Source organism: Lonchura striata, chromosome 1 (assembly GCF_050655825.1).
Source record: "Lonchura striata isolate lonStrDom1 chromosome 1, ASM5065582v1, whole genome shotgun sequence".
NCBI classification, from domain to species: domain Eukaryota; kingdom Metazoa; phylum Chordata; class Aves; order Passeriformes; family Estrildidae; genus Lonchura; species Lonchura striata.
The window spans coordinates 73712051-73724052 of NC_140703.1; the positions used below are offsets into that span (position 1 = coordinate 73712051).

General features: G+C 43.9%; 1 protein-coding gene across 37 annotated transcripts in view; it reads right to left on the reverse strand.

The window, feature by feature from the left end:
• Positions 1–946, reverse strand: part of ZMYM2 (zinc finger MYM-type containing 2) — an 89242-nt gene extending 88296 nt beyond the window's left edge. For 33 of the 37 annotated variants that reach the window (XM_085580839.1, XM_085580780.1, XM_085580776.1 and 30 more), the window contains exon 1: positions 845–946. The gene's annotated coding sequence lies outside the window, so the exon portion shown is untranslated. Of the gene's footprint in view, positions 1–184 lie in introns of all 37 variants that reach the window. The other 4 variants (XM_085580730.1, XM_085580751.1, XM_085580719.1 and 1 more) reach the window with 1 other exon arrangement.
• Between the last annotated feature and the right edge of the window lie 11056 nt (positions 947–12002).

Sequence of the window (12002 nt, forward strand, 5' to 3'; positions counted from 1 at the left end):
AAATCTACTGCCCTCGCCGGGGGCGGTGGGGTACACCTCACGGCACACCCACGCAGCTTGTCCCCGCTGAAGGAAGGAGGGACAAGGAGCTGTCCCCGGGCGCCGCCACACCGGGGGGCTTCTACCGCGAGTGTGGGGGACAGAGGCAGCGGCGGCACCCACGGCGGGGAGCAGCGAGTGTTACCTGCGAACTTGCCCTGTAAGCCCCGAACCGGCGCCCGGAGCGGCCGCGGGGCCCTCAGCGGCACGGCCCCGGCGCCGGGCGAGCGCCCGCGCCCCCCGCGGCAGTTGCCCCCGGTCTCGGGTTTGCCCCCCTGCAGTCGGCCAGCGGCACTACCGCCTCCTGTCCGCCATTAGAGGGACCCAGCCGAACAATACGGGAGGGGAGCCGCGGAGCGCCGGGCAGGGGAGGGGAGAGGATGGGAGGGAGGTACCCGCGGGGGGGCTGCGAGGGCGGTGGGTGGGGGAGGCACAGGGGCAGAACAACAGCCGAGGGCCCGGCGGGGAAGGGACGGAGAGAGTTAAAATAGGAGGCGCTAGAGCAGACCCGGCCCTTCCCCCAGATACCCCTGCCCCCCCCCTTCGGGGCTGCCCCCGGGCGCCCCCCATTTTTCCCCACCGCCCCCCGCCGCGGCGCGATGGTTATGCGCGGGATTGCCCCCGGTGCCGCCCGCATCCCCGCCGCCAGAGGTGGCGGCGCGGCAGCGACACCGCGGGGTACTTGGCCGGGTAGCTGTGAGGCACGGCGGTTGCCCTCCCATCCCCGCCCTGGGGGCAGCTAAGCGCTGCCAGCCCCCCGCCAGCCCGCCCCGGTGAGGCGCAGCGCCCCGTGTCCGCGCCTTACCCGGCTCCCCACCGCCTGCGGGCACGAACCCCCCCGCGGGGGACGCACGCACTCTGCGCTACTCCTCCGGCGCCTCAACTCTAACTCGGTCCAGTCCCGGGCGAAGCGCAGCCGCTGGCGAAGAGGAGGAGGAACCGGGCCAAGGGAGCTCGGGGAGATCCGCCTCCCTGCCCCGGCATTGGCTTTCCCAGAGGGCGGGCTCTGGCGCTGGGCTAGCCGAGTGGGTGCGCCGCCCATCCATCAGAGCCGCCCGCAGCCGGTTGACCCTATAAACTGCCAATCTTCCTCTTGGCCATGCTTGGGGTTCTTCCCACTTTGATCCATCAGGTTTGAGGAACCCGGATCGCTGCCCACTGACCGGCTTGTTACCCGTGCCCAAGGGTTGCGCTGGCGCTCCCCGCGCCGCTGTTTGACAGCGGCAACTCGCAGAAGTTCTCGGTGCCGCCGAGCCGGCTGCGCGCCGCCGGCCGCGGGCAGGGTGCGCTAGCCGTCCCGGCCGTGCGCTCGCTCCCTGCGGGCGCCACCGCTACGGCCGTGGGGCGCGGGCTCTCCTCTCCCACTCCGGACCCCGCGCTGAGCCATAGGGGCTGGCAGTGCTTTTCCAAAGGGCCCCACTCCGCTCCTTCCTTCCCCTCACCAGGGTTTTGAACCTGGGGTCATTCCCATGGTGGATAGAGCATGGGTAATGGAAGCGTTCCCAGAGGGAAAAGGGAGAGTTCGCGTCTCCTAGGGAGGGCGCCTGACCCGCGTCCCCGCAGCCTGCCCCGCCGAGCAGCGCCTCCTCAGCCGAGGACGCCTTGCTGCCCCCGCCTGCCGCGGGGGAGGGCGCCATATCAGCCGCCGACATGGCTCCTGGAGGAGATGGTGGTGGTGGTGGTGTTGGTGGTGGCAGTGGTGGTGGCGTCCTCCATTTTGTCGGAAGCCGCTGCGGGGAGCTTGGTACCAATTCGAACCAACGTGAGGCGCAGCGGGGCGTCCATTTGAACAGCCTCCTTACGGCTTCCCCGCGGGAAAAGGAGCCGGGTGCCCCCGGCAATGCCGCGGGGTGGGAGCGACTGCTCCGGCCAGGCGCCGGGAGCCAACTCTCCGCCCGCCCTTCGCCAAAATGGAGGATGCGCGCTTCCCTTGCGCGGCTCCTTCCCCGTCGCTGGCCATGGCACCAGCGCCCGCTCCTTCGAGGACCGTCTGGCGCGCTGGTCCCGCTCTGCTCCATCTACCCATCCTCCTCTGCCCAGAAGAGGGAGAGAGAGACAGCGCAATGCCCGCCCTGCCTTCTCTAGCCGGGATCAATCCGTGTCAACTATGCGCAGCAGCGTCCCCCGGGGAGAGAGCGGCTCTTGCGTGCGCAAGGCGCTGGGTTTCAGCGGCTGGCGCCATTTCCAGTCGGGAGCTGGAGCCTCCCGCGGGATCAGCCTGAGGGACAGCCTCCCTCACGAGCGGCGCAGGAGTCGTTGAAGGGATGTCTCCTCTCTCCACCACCTTTGATGTGTTTGGCTAATAATTTTCATGTGTGGGAGAGACGAGAAAATTTTCTATCGTCCATTGTCACAACAATACATCTAATTTCTTCCCAATGATGCCACCCAGAGACACTAGCTCCAATCAACAACTCAAGCCAAAAGCTTCTCCAGCACTGTTACTCTATGTTGTTGAGTGGAATTAATGTGGATTTGGTTTTGCTGGTTTTGGCGCTTTTTTTGCAAGACATACTGCTCATTAGATGAAGCTTGGAAGGGCTATTTGGTGTGGAGGGACAGAGTTCCCTCAGGGCTGGCAGCAGCTTGCCTGCAAAAAATTACGTGAGCTGATGGCAAAGCACTCTAATACAACCATTGCCAACGAGGAAAGTGTCATGTCTGCATGCATCATCACCCATTTTGAAGGTATCAAAGTTGCCCTATAAATTGATAAAACATTTGATCTGCAGTATCACACTACCAGACTAATTATGTAACCAGAAAGCTGTTGAAATTTCAACATTGAATCCCATTCACTCCATCAAGTCAGCTAGTTCCTGACCATCCTCATCATTAGCCTGGAATATCATCTAGGTTGGTAAAATTCAAAGCTGTTTTAAGTTGTCCTCCATATTACAAATTTGCCGACATTCCTAGTCATACATCTCAGGAAGATGCCTTTTGTTCTACAACAGTGCTTATCCATAAGCATTTATGTTCTCATGGAGTTCAGAAAGAAATTCAAGAGGACTGAAGCACTAGCAATGCATGGTAGAAAACAAGTGTTTTTCTAATTAGGAACACATTAAGAGAAACCTATTGCTCTTAGTAATCTGGGGTATGAAAAGTAACTGGAGAATACTTTGCATCTTACCGCTGCTATAGCAAGAGACATTACCTAACAGTGTTATCTAGGTCTGTTACGTAGCAATAGAACATTTTCATTAATGTTTTAGGTAACACAGCTCAAACAAAATTGAATGGTTTCACTTGCACTCTTGGAACTATATGAAATGTTTTTATATAATAAAGTTTATAACTCCACAGAACTGTTGTCCCCCTATAGACATGTAACCTTAGTTTTAAATTCATATGTTGAAATATAGCCAAAAGTAATTAAATACACCATAATTTTTCCTTTATTTTTTCAACTGACATCAGGAAAAGGGACAAAAAGTTCAGGCAACCATGTAAATTCCTCTTCCTCTGTAGAACCATGTATCATTCAGATTACTTTTAAGAATAATTCATATAGAGTAATTATTTTTATGGTTTGAAAGAGTTAGCATTAGCTCATATGCTAAGCAGTAAAATCTCTTCATGAGCACCAGAGAACTGAAGCATATGTATTTATATGGACACTTCTTTCATGGACAGGCCTGATGTCAGTAACCTTACTAGAAAATGTCAAATGTATTGACTGGGAGTAGATAAATTCAACAAAGCTGAGCCAAGAGTTTCTTTATCACCTTATAACAAGAGTGACATCCTTCTGGCTGTAATGGAGGACTATTTTCTCAAAAAACAGTCAACTGTATTTGAACTGAGAAGGAATAATCGGACATATTTTGGAAAGTTTATGTTTGAGCAGACATCTTAAAAGCACTTACCAAGGCAACCTTCAAGTGATGCATATTGTATTGTAATAACAGGATGAACATAGTTTAAAGCCACCTCCTGCTGTCAACGTTATTTATCTATGATATAGTGGCATTTGTTCCAGGCTTAGAACAACTTTTCTTTTTTCCCCTACCATTTCTCCCAATATTTCTCTTACTTTTCTGTCCTTAATCTTACTTCTTTATCTACTTATCCTCAGTCCCTCTTGGCCATCACAAAAAAGAAAGATGCGAATAAAGTGTACAGGTTGATGGAACATACGTTCTCATAGTCATGGCATAATGGAATTGTGGTCTACTAGTGTTTGGTCAATACTAAGAAGAGAAACTTCAAGAAATAGTAGTGGATGGAAAAGAAATTAAAAACACAAAATCAAAACAAAAGAAAGCAGAATCTTAAAACATCTATGATCAGTAACAGCTTCATCATTTTGGTTTTACTTCCTCTACCAGTGTTCTGATTTTGAGTTTCATCAGGCATAGCAGCTATTCTTTGTAGACTAAAGCTCTTAATAAAAAGATACTTAGGGAAAAACTCTTCACTATGAGGATTTTGAGGCTCTGGAGCAAGTTGCCCAGAGAGGCTGTGGATGCCCCATCTCCAGCCATGTTCAAGGCCAGGTACAATGGAGCTTTGAGCAACCTGGTCTAGTGGAAGGTGCCCCTGCCCATGCTACAGGGGTTGGAACCAGATGGTCTTCATGTCCCCTCCCAACCCAAATCAATCTATGATTCCATTATACCACATATGTGTGATTTTACTTTACGTAACAGAACCCATAGAATTTTTTTAGATTACAAAAAAATGCTTTGTACAGAACATTACCTGTGGTTTTCATTATGGTTGTTGGACTACATATACATTTTGTAATATTTATAAATAAATCACTACCTGTCTATAAGCAGATTGTGTAATTTTCAGTTTAATTAACCAAAAGTGATCTTTCCAATGGTTAAATAAGTAGACAATATATCCTATCCTATAAGATTATTATTAATTGCATAATATAATATGTCTTCAAATTACCTTTATGCTGCATCCCATATTTAAGCTTTGGAACAGTAAATAACAATTTATGATCTGATCTGGGCAATTTCCCCATAGCAGACATTCCCATACTGAAAGAATAAGATTGTAACTGTTCTTCTGTAATAATTTTAAGGGGGTTTACAATAATCAACATAATCTTTACTTGCAAAGTAATTTTTATTAATTTTTAAACATTTGAGGGTTTTAGTTGGATTGATCTCTCGTCTTAATGGAGAAATGGTATTACAAAACAGAAGGCAGGCTCTTAAAACTGAAAGAGACTGCTTAGGTCACTGAGTCCACTATCTTGCTATTAGAGGAAACTGTGTCATATAATCCCTTGCAGAAACTTTTCAAGCCCCATCTTAATAGTAGCCTGATATGTTTACCCCCTACTTCTGTCACAAATCTGTTCCAGAATTTCATTGTTTTGGTGGTTAGAAACTTCCTTCTAATTTTCAGACTAAATTTATTCAAAAATCCATTCATTTTTGTGCCAATATTCATCCTTTGGCTTAAATAGATCTTCTCCTTCCCTGGTGTTTAGTCCTGATGTATTTATAGACAGACATCATATTCCCTCTCAGTCTTCCTTTTGCTAGACTAAATACAGATTTTTTAGTCTCTTCTTGCTCAACAGATCTTCAGTCCACTCTTCATTCTACTACGCTTTATTACTACCCATCCCAGTCTGAACTCATTTGTCTGAATGTGATTTCAAATTCTCATAATAATCCATTTTAGACTAAATTACTACATTGTACAGTAGATCAATATTTCCATATCTCCATGAAATATTACAGTCTTGGGTGTGTAGTTGCCTTTTTTGCGTAAGTACATTAGGTAACCACCTACTGATACCTATGTTCTTTTCTACCACTCAGTTACTGGGAAAGTTTTCCATTGACAGCAAAATTTTTGCTACCCTCCAAGTGCATGACCTTGCATTTTGTGTTACAGCAGTTTGTTTTATTTCCATTAGTTCAGTCATCAAGGTCATTTATTGTTTTTCCATATGGCATCTCACTGCAGCTCTGTTGATGATGCTGCCTAGTTTTGTGAAACCAGCCACTGCAATAAACATATTTTCTCTTCTTTGCCAAACAATGAGATCAATCACAAGAATAATTCCCAAAAGAATCTACTAGAAGACACTATTTATTTTGGTACCCTCTGCTACCTGCTGCCTGCTGCCATTTCCTTCATTCTGTTCTGGAAAATATGACCTTATCTCTGGGATTCTCAGTGTGTAGCAAACCTCTTCTGCTACTCAGTTCCTCTTTCCCCAAAAGCACTCTACTTAATGATCCTTTTTATGAACTGTCTTAGCACCTGCCTCTTTAAGAAAGGGCAAATAATTTTCATTTCAAACTTCTGAGCTGCTCCATTCACTTGACTTGATTATCTAGGTCATAGTTTACCAAAAATTGCCTTTTGAAATCAAGGGCTTTAGATACAGACCTGCTTTTGTGTTCTTTCCATGCAATTTACACAACATCAACTTTTAGGATAATTTTCTACAACCAGATTTCCTATACTGTCCTGTCCAAGTCTAAAATAGCATGATTTCATGTTGGTTTAATGACGTTTTGCTGAGAAAAGCTGTCAGCTATGATATTCAGCTATTTTTGGGGCCCTGCCACCATTAATAACATTTGTTCTCCAACGTACTAAATCAATTCAGTAAAAAAAAAAAAAAGGTGAATAGCTTTTTACCTCCTTAGTGAGTTGGAGTGACTTATGTGTCAACCAGGTACCAAAGCCCCCACAAAGAGAGCACAGAAGAGTATGTAGCCTGAAGGAGGAGAGAATGACTCCATTTCAGCAGGAGAGAGTTGTTGCATGAACCTAGCTTCTCATCTTACCATAACCTATCTTTGGAGCAGCATCTGTGTATGTATTCCTATATATAAAGAATATTTCCTATCCTTTCTAAATCCTATTTCTTTCTAGATTTTCACTTGCGGATCTCAAAAACTATTTGATCACAAGTATTAATCAAGTACTGGATTTGGTAAGTTAAACCTTTTCTAGTTTCCTAAACAAGATCTTTCTACTTAAGAGGTTGAAGACCTCCTCCTGTGGGGTGTGTAAGAACAACACTGAATGAAAGAGCTTCTGTGTACCTTCAGCTTTGTTTCTTTCCATTAAATCTGGCTGATTATATTGCGCTTTTTTTTTTTTCCCCTGGTATTTCTCTTATTGAAGAACTTGAATAAGATCAGGCTCCATGGTTTCACCACAGGCAAGTGGTATGATAAAGCATGATAAAGCTGCTGCCAAAGGTAGCAGTCCTATTCTCTTCTCAGTTACTTGCTATAAATTTATGTCACCTTTCTATGGTGACATGAGCATTCTTGCAGATGAAAATTGGCCAATTTTCAGTTGGACCAACACATTGATCTTTCTGCACGTGCAATCAGATGAGTGATAGTACCTGATAAGGGGGTGCAGTGGAAAGCACCAGAGAATAGTGTATATCCCATTTTTGAAACAGCACTACTAGCTTGCAGACATGCAAGTGATGCTACATATATATAATGGAATGAGTAGTTTTTGCCTGATGACCTGGCTTCTGCTTTGTCTCAGTAAGATGCACAATGTAGTTTTTAATTGGTTATTAGCTTTTTTTAGAGCTGTGTGAAAGAAAAAAACAAACTTGAAAAATATTAAATTCTCAAGTGAATTTTATTTCATAATATCTAAATTTGGTCTTTTTTAAAAGCATCCTTTAATATATTTCTTGCAATAAATTTAATTTTAAAATCAAATTATTAAAAATCATAAGAAGACTCTCTTACTGCAAATCACTGTGACAATAGTTTGGCAATATTTTGACATGTGCTTCATAGACAAAACCTGGAAAAACCAGTAATTTTTTGTGAACTTTTTCATTTTCAAAGCAAAGCTATTTTTCTTCTGTTTCATTTCACTGTCTGAGCAGTAAAAAAAGTTGCTTTTTTAGGCAACTTGTCCTTTCCTGTTGGATGAGGACTGTACCATAGTCAACAGGACTGTCAGGTTGGATTAATGCACTGCTCTTTTATATTCTAAAAGGCCATTTGGAAAAATTAGTTAGGGAAGGACACAGTCAGGGCATTTACTAGAGCACCTTTCCACAATGGCTTTGTAAAACTGGAAGGTGGATAGGTGAATATTCTAAATAGCAGAGTCCCTTCCTTGCCACGAGACTCAGACTATGTCCTGCACAGTCTTGCAATTGGGAAGGCTCCAGCCCTACTTCCCACAAAGAGAAGATTTTGTGATGACACTGTCATAAGACTCCTGACTGACCCAACCATTTCTTCCTTTAAAAAGTCTGCAGACTTGGACTTTGACTTGTGACCCAAAACCCAAAATTCTTGCTCTTTAAACATCTGTCATTATAGTGCAGCCTCTTTTTCACATAAACATTAACAGTGCTTTATCCTCAATTTCAGGTCTCTCACAAGTGCATCATCGCCCCCAGGGCTGAATCTGTTGTGGTCTTTTTATTTTTGTGATCTTTCAGAAGTCCATAATTTCCTTTTAGCTTTCTAGTGTCTCTTAAGATACCTTTCGTTCAATCTCTTGCTCTTACTCTAAAACTATAATTTCTTTCACTAACTTTTCTACATTTAGTTCTAAACCGTTCTTGCTCATCATAAATGTGTTATATATGAAAAAGTAATTGAAGCAATAGAAACTTTGCAAAGTCTAATGCCTGCAGATTAGAAAGTGCAATATTCCCTACATCCCCATTTAACTATAGTTCTAAAAAGCCAGCTGTGAAAATCACAATGAATTTGTGACATGGCCTTCCATACTTTCTGCTCTCTGGAGCTGCTGTCTCCAATCTTTGTGTCCCATTGCCTATGTTCAGCTCAACAGGCTGGCTTGCTGACTTGTCTGACTTTTTCAGCTTATGGTGATTCCGACTCAAAAATCCTCACACCCAGTGATCCGACCTTCAAACTGCAGATTGGATACTAAAAATTTCTTCAGTGAGAGGGTAGTCAAGCTCTCCAAGGAAATGCTCCAAGCCTGTAGACATTCAAGAAGGGTTTGAACAAAACTCTGATTTAACTTTTTAGTTATCCTGTGTGCAGTCAGGAGTTGAACTTTATGATCTTCATGGATCCCTTCCAACTCAGGATATTTTATGATTCCATGGTTCTTTTGACATTTAGCACATGACAGCTTCACAAACATTAATTCATTTATCCCCATGTTATACACAGAGAGTGTACAGTTAGTGTCAAAAATATGTGTTATTTGGCTGCCTGTTTTGGATGGTTACATTTGTCAATAATATAGCATTTATTTCTACACTTTATTTGTCAATCCATCTGACATCAACTTTGTTTGCAGTTAAGAAGTCTTCACATCATGAGGCTGGGTGCCCAGAAAGTGAAAAATACCTATTTCTCATCACCTGTCCCAAAACTGAATTAAATGAGATTAAGCCTCACACAGGATCCATTGAAACAAGACAAGGAGATAATCCAGTTGTTCAGGAGATATTCTTCTGTCCAAAAAAAACAGGTGCCCCAGTCACTGTACTGTGTAGCTTTTGTACTAGAAAAGGTAAATACAAAGAGTTATACAGTCAGCAGGCTACTTGACATCTTCTCCCTACTCTGAACACTAGATATCTTGTGTTCTGAAATAATTAAGGAATGGCCTGTGGTTCAAACATGTCATCTCTCACAGATAAAAGACTGTATCTTCCAGGAGTTTGAATTACGTTTTCACAAGTAACCCGACTTCAGGTGTTCTCTATTTTTTACATGTTTTAATGTCTGTATTCTTAAAACTTCCCAAATTACTTTTATGAGTTAACTAATCCCGAAAAATAGCCATCAGAAATTCTGTCTTGTTAAAGCAAATTTATATCCCTGGGGCTCATACAAAAAGTTCAAAACTCACAAGTTTATAGAACAAATTCTGGTGACATAAGCCAATAACAAATGAAAGCTGGAGAAAAATATAATCCCTGAATTCTGTGTAGCTCGATCATTTGGCTAAAATGTTAGGTAGTCTCCTTACCAGCTAACTGAGGAATCCTGGACCCTGAGCTGTGTTCAGAAGGACCATACACTCCTTTTTCTTCTGCACCACTACCTGCCCTGCAGCCTATGTCTCAGTCTTCTATTTTCTCATGTCCTATCTTCCAGTTTGAAGATGCACATCCTGGCACATTTGAGGCTTATATCCTAGTCCCCTATTGCTTTGAAGTGTTGTTCCAGCTGCCATACTTTCCTTATGTCAGTAATCATTCAGTCCCTTTGAGCATATCTTCTAACATTTATGTATTCCAGCACCACTTCCTTACTCTCAGTTCTTGGCATTGTAGCAAGCAATTCAGGAATAATGTCAGAGTTTGGACCTCAGACTGCTGGAGCATGTCAGTGTGTATGTAATCAAGAATTTATCAATAACAAGCTAGCCTTTAATAGCAAAAATAGCTAGAATTTTAAAATTTACAGTAACATAAAAACATAAAAGCAGTCAAACCAAAGGTTTGTTTACCCCAAGATCCCATCTTTCACATTGGCCAGTGGTGGACATCTAGAGAACAGCAGAAGACAGCAGTACAGTGATACCTCCCAAATATTCTCTCAGCCTCCATCTTATCACTTTTGCAAATATAGGTCAATGAACAGAAATCAGGAGGGAGAGAGGTAGGAAACAGGTTGCATATATTATCGTGGATCATAGTTGTTAAATACATTGGTTTCAAGGTTTCTTTTGGAACAAACAGGACATTTTTGTGGGTTTCTCTGAGCTCTGCCCCATGGCTTTCAGTTAACATTATGTCACATTTTAGAGTTTTGAGATGCCTAACCTTGATTATATTATCAAAACAATCTACCCAGCCCAAAGTCACTGTTCTGCTGGAGAACAGTTTACCCACTGAGGTAAGTGGCTTGTTTTTCTACTCAATTAGATACCATTTAATTTCTAGACAAGGAATCATAGAATAGAATAATATAATATCTTGAGTTGGAAGGGATCCAGAAGAATCATTGAGTCCAACTTATGGTCATTGTGGAAAATGGATTGACTGGCTGGTTATATCAAAATAGAGAGATGCTGTGAGACGGTGGAGAATTGATGAGGCTGATTCAGCAAAACCACAAGCTAGGCCACTTCCTCATTTTGTGCCTGAGCTTGAGCAAGGCTTAACAAGTGAATGTTGCCTGGGCTGAAACAGAGGCCCCAGAACCTGATGTTGTCTCAGTGAAGTGCAGAAGCACCCATGACTCTGTGCCAGCCCTCAGCCTCACTGTCCCTTCACTCTGCACAACAAGCCTTGGTTTATATCTGTTCCTCTGAGGAGACAGTGATGGGAGTAAAGACCTGGTGAAGGTCAGATGGCCACCGCTGCTGCCTCCACCATGTGAAGGAGCACACTGAAGTACCAAACTTCCATGCTGTCTATGTTTCAACTAAATAAATTTTGTTTGTACCTTCAGTCAAACTGCAAACTCAGTTTGACTAAAGGTAACCAGAGTCCTTCTTTATCCCCTTATTTGCATATCATAACCACACTCTAATTGGTCATAAATCAGAAATTAAGCTCAGCCACACCAAACTTTTCTGATGTCTAAGGACTAGTCAGAATGCAAGGGGGTTTATTTTCTGCCAAATTTCATATACTTACTGCAGTAACTGCGTGCAGGACAACCCCAAGGATCACACCATGTGCTTGGGAGCATTGTTCAAACAATTCTTGAACCTTGTTGGGCTTGGTGCTGTGACCACTTCCCTGGGGAGCCTGTTCCACTGCCTAACCATCCTCTGGGTCAAGAACCTTTTCCTAATGTCCAACTCAAACCTCCCTTGACACAGCTTCATGCTGTTCCCTTCATTTCTATCTGGTCACCAGAGAGAAGAGATTGGCACTGTGATACAGTCTCTCCTCAGTCTCATGAGGAGGTAGAACTTTGATGTGGCACATAAAAGAGGAAGCTTAAAACCATGTAATAACCCATAGGAGAGAGTTTCATCTAAACTTAAAATATAATTTCTGAGAAATCGCTTTATAACAATGTCAAATGCCACAGATT